Genomic DNA, 6521 nt, shown 5'->3' on the forward strand with positions numbered 1-6521 from the left:
TAGTAGAGACGGGGTTTCACCGTGTTGACCAGGATGGTCTCGATCTCTTGACCTTGTGATCCACCCGCCTCGGCCTCCCAAAGTGCTGGGATTACAGGCTTGAGCCACCGCGCCCGGCTAATTTTTGTATTTTTTAGTAGAGACGGGGTTTCGCCATGCTGCCCAGGCTGGTCTGGAACTCCTGGGCTCAAGTGATCCTCCTGCCTCGGCATCCCAAAGTGCTGGGATTACAGGAGTGAGCCACTGCGCCTGGCCCTTCATTGAGTTTATCACCTTCATTTTCTGCCTTCCTGTGGGGACCTCAGTCCTAGAGGCCACCCGTGTTCTTTTGCTCCACTGCCAAAAGGCTCCATTAAGGTACTTTTGTCCCAAGAAAAGCCCTGTGGTTTAAAGCTCTCTCTCCTCTTCCCTATCAAATCTCTAGTCAGTTACCACTTCCCAGACTGGTTCCTGATATTCTCACACCCCATCTTCAGCCTCTCTGCTTGACTCCAACTGAAACTCGCTTCCACCAGGAGGCCAAGCTCCCCACAGCCTTCTCACAAAGCACTTCTCAGGAGGCGCTTTGTTCTGCATTCTTGGATCACAGGGCACTGAGGCAATATCCCAGCATGTCTGTTCTCACTAGAACCCATTCTCTCCTGCCTCAGTTTGTAGGAGGTGCGTGCTTTTCTGCTTTGTATCCTTCGTTGTCTCTCCTGCTTGTCTTCCACATTCAATCTTTCCATGTTTCCTCACCATGGAAATCCTTGGCACTGGGTGCTGGTTTCCCTCTACACTCCCAAGCCTCACACCCAATGGCCCTCAATGCCCCATTTCCTTCCCTCCCTCCTTCCTTCCTTCCTTCCTTCCTTCCTTCCTTCCTTCCTTCCTTCCTTCCTTTTTCTTTCTCTTTCTTTCTTTGTTTCTTCTCTCTTTCTCTTTCTTTCTTTCTTCCTCCTTCCTTCCTTCCCTCCTTCCTTTCTTCCTTCCTTCCTTTCCTTCTTCCTTCATTCCCTCCCTCCCTCCCTCCCTCCCTCCCTTCCTTCCTTCCTTCCTTTCTCTCTCTCTCTCTCTTTCTTTCTTTTCTTCTCTCTCTCTCTCCTTTCTTTTTCAGAGTCTCACTCTGTCACTCAGGCTGGAGTACAGTGACACAATCTCAGCTCACTGCAACCTCTACCTCCAGTGCCTCCACCTCCTGAGTAGCTGAGACTACAGGCACACACCACCACGCCCAGCTTTTTTTCTTTTTTTTTTCTTTTTTCTTTTCTTTTTTTTTTAAGTAGAGACAAGGTTTCACCATGTTTGTTAGGCTGGTCTTGAAAGCCAGACCTCAGGTGATCCACCTACCTCGGTCTCTCAAAGTGCTGGGATTACAGGCGTGAGCCACCGTGGCTGCAAATGCCCCATTTTCTAACCTTTTCCTTGTCAAATGATTTTCTTCTCATTCCCCTTTGATTTTTCACTCTTAGAGCTTGTTCTTTTCCAGAATGTTTCCCTGTGTTTTATATCCAGTCGCGGCGATCATTTCTCTCCGACTTTCACTTCTCCACTCACTCTGTCTCCCTCTGCCTGGCCTTGGGCTTCCACTTTTCCTACCATGAAATGGCTGCTAACCCCAGTGCGTCCTTTTTGACACTTACCATTCCTGGAGCCTTTCCCATCATGCACTGCACTGTCCACCTAAAATGTGCTTGTCCCAGGTCCTCGGTGCCCACGCCTGCTCAGTGCCCCTGCTACACCTCTGTTGCTCCCACGCCATGCGTCTGTCACTTCATCCTCCTGCCCCTGGACGCTGAACCTCAGAGCTCCTCGGGTGCTGTCCAGGGACTTCTTTGCAATTTGCACACACTCGTGAACTATCGAAGGCACATCTGACATTTCAATTATAACCCGTTCTGATAACCTCTCAAACTCTGTTTATAAGCCTAGACCTTTCTCTTGAGGGTCAAATAAGCCACCATTACCCATGAGACGACTGCATTTGGTTATCCCATGGATTTCTCCAGCTCAAATGTGTTCAGAATGAAAATCAGTTGTCTGCTCCCTAAACACGTCTTGCCTCCGAGAATTTCTGTCTCAGGGACTAGGGAGACATCCCGAGTTTCCCAGGCCAGAAAGCTGGGTGTTTTTCTTGACTGCTCTTTCTTCCCCACATTGCACATCCAAACTTTCAGTTTGTTGTGCTGTTTCTAGGAGTGTCTCTTGCGTGCGTCCAGGCCTCTCCGTTCCCACAGCAACCCTCTCCTACTGTGATGGGCCTGGGTGACTGCAGCAGCTCTGGGCTGGCACTCCACACGGGAACCTCCCATCGCACCCTCTGCACTGCAGCCAGAGCAGCCTTCCAAAATGCACATGTGATGCTGCCTCCCTTTGCTCAAAACCCTCCCGAGACTCCGCATGCTCTCATTCCGTCTTCACAGGGTATCCTGGGGCCTTTGTCTCTGGTGTCACTCTTGCCTCTGGAGCTCAGCCCCGTTGTGGTGGCCTGCCTGAATGCAGTTCCTGGGTGCAGTGCTCCGCCCTGGTCTCATTCTCCGTGTCTTCCTCCCCTTGTCTCTTACTGCAAAGCTCAGCCTGCCTTCTTAGATTCTTTCCCTTTCTGGCAGCCCAGCTCTCCGTCTGCTCTTATCCTTTGTTGATCAAGTGACTCTGATCATCCATTTGTCTGGACAGGCTTCACCTTCCTAGGAAATAGCCCCTAACCCCACACATAACCAGCTCCTTACCTACTTCCTTGTAACAGGTGAATGCTGCCTGGCCAATGCCTTGTGACTTGTCGGACTGCCCTCTAATCTGTTAGCTCCTGGAGAGCACAGCCCTGTTTTGTTTACTGCTCTAATCCAGGTGATTAGAACAGCACAGGTGTTCAGTAAGTATTTATTCAGTGAATAAAGAAATGGGGGTTTGTAAGAGTTAAATGAGATATTGCACATGCCCCATAGCTGGCTCATCGTTCAAAACAGATGAGATTATTACTATTAACAGCAAGGATGGTCAGCCCGCAGCATGAGGTCAGCACCTCCTGGGCTACTGCATCCAGAGGGTAGAGGAAGGTTGCTGGCTGGCCGGACAGTTCCAAAGTGCCTGTGAGTCCCACTGCTCTTGAAAAAGATAGGTGGGGTCATCGATAGCTCAGTTGCCCTAAAGAAATAGTTCAAGTTGTAGCTGAATGAGGTTTCCTGTCCCTCATGGGGAATGTCACGTTGCTTTATATCAAAGCGTGCACCAGGCCCTGCTCAGGGAGACACAGTACCTCCCAGGCACACATGCTGGAAGGGGCTTCCATCTTCAGAGAAGATGCATGCTGGGCTCAGGGAATGATCTACGGTTTCACCTTGAGTTGATGCTGTGGCCTGTGGGAGGCAGGGGAGCTGTGGACATACAGCTCCAGAGAACGCGGAGGAGGAAGGCTGAAATTCACTTTGGGGAACTATAAAACACATCTAAGCATTTTTAGGATGCTGTTTAAAGACGCCCCACCATTCTGTCTGGCTGAGACATAGACAGCACTCTGTTCGGTGTCAGAGCTCTTACACGTTCTCCCTCTCACTTTCCTCATTTGTAACGTGGGGGAAGTTGAGACTGAGACCGGAAGGAGGCCCCAAAGATGAAAAGGTTGTTTAGGTTGTCACTTGGAAGCCGTCACTTGTACCTTGGTTTTAGGAAGTGCTTTCCTCCCTTCCTCCTTGCTTGCCCTCCCTTCTTCCTCGTAGGTCCTCTGCATTCTTTCATTCGCTTTCGTGTTCATTTTGCTTCCTTCTTTTGCTCTAATATAAACAAATTTTAAGTTATTTTGAAAGTTATTTTTAAGTTATTTGTTATTAGATGCATAATTAAAAACTTAAATTTAGATACATATATTAAATACATAATTGCTCTCACAAATTCAAGCCAATTCACATTTAAGCCCAATGGGAACCTTTCTCCCATCACATTCTAAACCGTTTTTTCTCTGATCTCCGGCTTCCCCCAGGGGCCTTCAGTTCCCCACTGCCACAGCCCCTTGTCTCTCTCTCCCCCCCCCCATCCACCTACGCACCTGTCTTGACAACCCCTGTCGTTAACTGAGTCACATTCACAGGCCTCTCTCTACGCCATCTAGTCCACGTCCTTCCGAACACAGTCGCATCGTGGTGCGTGGCACAAAGGCAGGCTCTTGCCGCCGGTTCGTGTTGACAGCGTTGCTGTCCGCCATGACAGTCACAGCTGCGGTGGTCACCTCGCCCGTCCCGCCATCCCGCCTGTGCGCACGGGTGCCGCCCTTTCTGCAACAGCAATGCGTTGCTCTGACAAAGAGTGTGCACACGGAGCGCGGTGGAGCTGACGCCCTCTTCCCCCCTCACATGTTGGTGTCTGTTTATGCTTCCACCAAGAGCATGCGAAAATGACAATTTCCTCACAGCATCACCAACACAAATGTTCCCCATCTTTACATTTTATGTCAATCTTGTGGGCAGAAATGCTGTCTTTGTGGCTGCTTTCATCATGTATTCCTTCGCTTTTTAAGACATGCAAATATTTTGCCTCCAGTCTGCAAATTGTCAATTCGGTTAAGTCGGAATTCTGTGTCCCCAGATCCGTCCTCGGATGATAGGAATGAGGCAAAGGGGTGCTGGCCTGTGATGGGAGGTTGCAGGAAGCAGCAGTCCCTGCTCTCTGAAGGCCGTGTCTCTGAGACGGGAGGGCACACAGGGTGAGGTCACTATGGGGCCTCCCTCTGCTCCCCTCATAGTCCCCGGCATCCCCAACTCTGGCCTGGCCGAGCAACACAGCCCTGCCCTGAGACGTTCTGTGACAGCCTGGGGGTGCTGGGGGTGCATGGCTGCTCAGACAGGTTGGTAGGGGCTCCCCGACCCTCCACCTCTCTCTTCTCCCTCTGCCTTCCACCCAGCTTCCCTGCAGCCAAGAGGGGTCTAAATCTTGATCGCAACATAAACTCCTGATCGCAAACACACATGAACAACTCTGCCTGAACCCATCTTTCAATTCTGTTCTTCCCTCCCTCTCTCCTTCTCTCCCTCCCTCCCTCTCCCTCCCTCCCTCCTTCTTTCCTTCTTTCCTTTCTTCCTTCCTCTCTCCTTTTCCTTCTTTCTCTTTCTCTCTCTCTCCCTCCTTCCCTCCTTCTTCCTTTTTTTGTATAGCATATGGTAGAACTATACTGCAGCCCTCCATATTGCCAGAAATGATTGTGCCTTTATCATTCTTAATGCTATGTACATATGTATCATACTTGTTAGATGCTCATCTGTTTTACAGTGTTTGCAAAGAATTGGTTCTTGATTTTATTTATAAATCTGCTAACTTTTGAGGTGTTTTCATTTTTTGAAACTTTTTTCCAATTATCTGTATTCTTTTCTACTTTCTTTAGGGTTACTTTAGTGGCTGACTGCTTTAGACTTCCTTTTTTGTTTTATTATTTTTTTTTTCTCATGCTACCTTGCCTAAGAACTGGACTTTTTGAGTTGAATGCTTAGTTCATTTATTTGCAATCTCTATCATTTTCCAATAAAGCCATAACTGTTCCTTGAATTATTAATTATTATTAGGTATTGATATGTAGTGTTCACATGAAATTTCCTCTTTAACACAGGACCTATTTAGCATACTGTATTTAAGATTTCCAGTTAGTTATAACCTTTGGAGGTCTTAATTTATAGCATTTTGGCATCATGATCAGGAATTGTACTTCTGTAAGATTTCTACTATTTGGAAAATATTGAGCTTTTCTTGGTAGACAGCTTTTATTTTTCATATAAATGGAAATGATGAAGGAAGAAACAGAAATAGACCTTGAATGGGAGCAGTGTGTGAAGGAAGAGTTGGAAACCTGGGGAAGGCAGGTGTATCTGAGCTTCACCTCCTACTGGGCTTTCACAGACATGCAGAAAGGCAACACTGACGTATTAGTCTGTTTTCATGCTGCTGATGAAGATATACTTGAGACTGGGCAATTTAAAAAAGAAAGAAGTTTATTTATTTTTTTGTCATCAGTTATCATTAGTTTATTATAAAAGACAGATATGGAAATTATTTACATGAAAGATTTCAGAACTTCAGTGGAATGGGCAGCTTCACATTGATGCCATTTCAATAGTGACTTATTTCACTGTACGTACTTTCCAAGAATGTCACCATCTCTAAACAGGAAATAATCCTTGTCACTAGAACCACTTTGGTGCTTCCGTATTCTGGGAGAAGAACTTTACCTCCGGCTTTCACGCTAACTGGTTGAACCTCTCCACCCTTTCCATTAGAACCCCATCCAACAGCGACCACTGTTGCTTGCAATACTTTTCCTTGAGACTTTTCTGGAAGCATAATGCCTCCTTTGGTTACAGTTTCAGCAGCACTCCTTTCAACCAATACTCGGTGAAAGAGTGGGAGAAACTTTCTAAACGCCTGTCCTGCCGTGACTCCCTCCGCCTCAGACTCGTGTTCTACAAAGAAGTTTACTAGACTGACAATTCCTCGTGGCTGGGGAGGCCTCACAGTCATGGCGAAAGGCAAGGAGGAGCAAGTCACGTCGTACGTGGATGGCA

The sequence above is a fragment of the Cebus imitator genome, unplaced genomic scaffold (genome assembly GCF_001604975.1).
Source record: "Cebus imitator isolate Cc_AM_T3 unplaced genomic scaffold, Cebus_imitator-1.0 Scaffold112, whole genome shotgun sequence".
In the NCBI taxonomy this organism is placed as follows: domain Eukaryota; kingdom Metazoa; phylum Chordata; class Mammalia; order Primates; family Cebidae; genus Cebus; species Cebus imitator.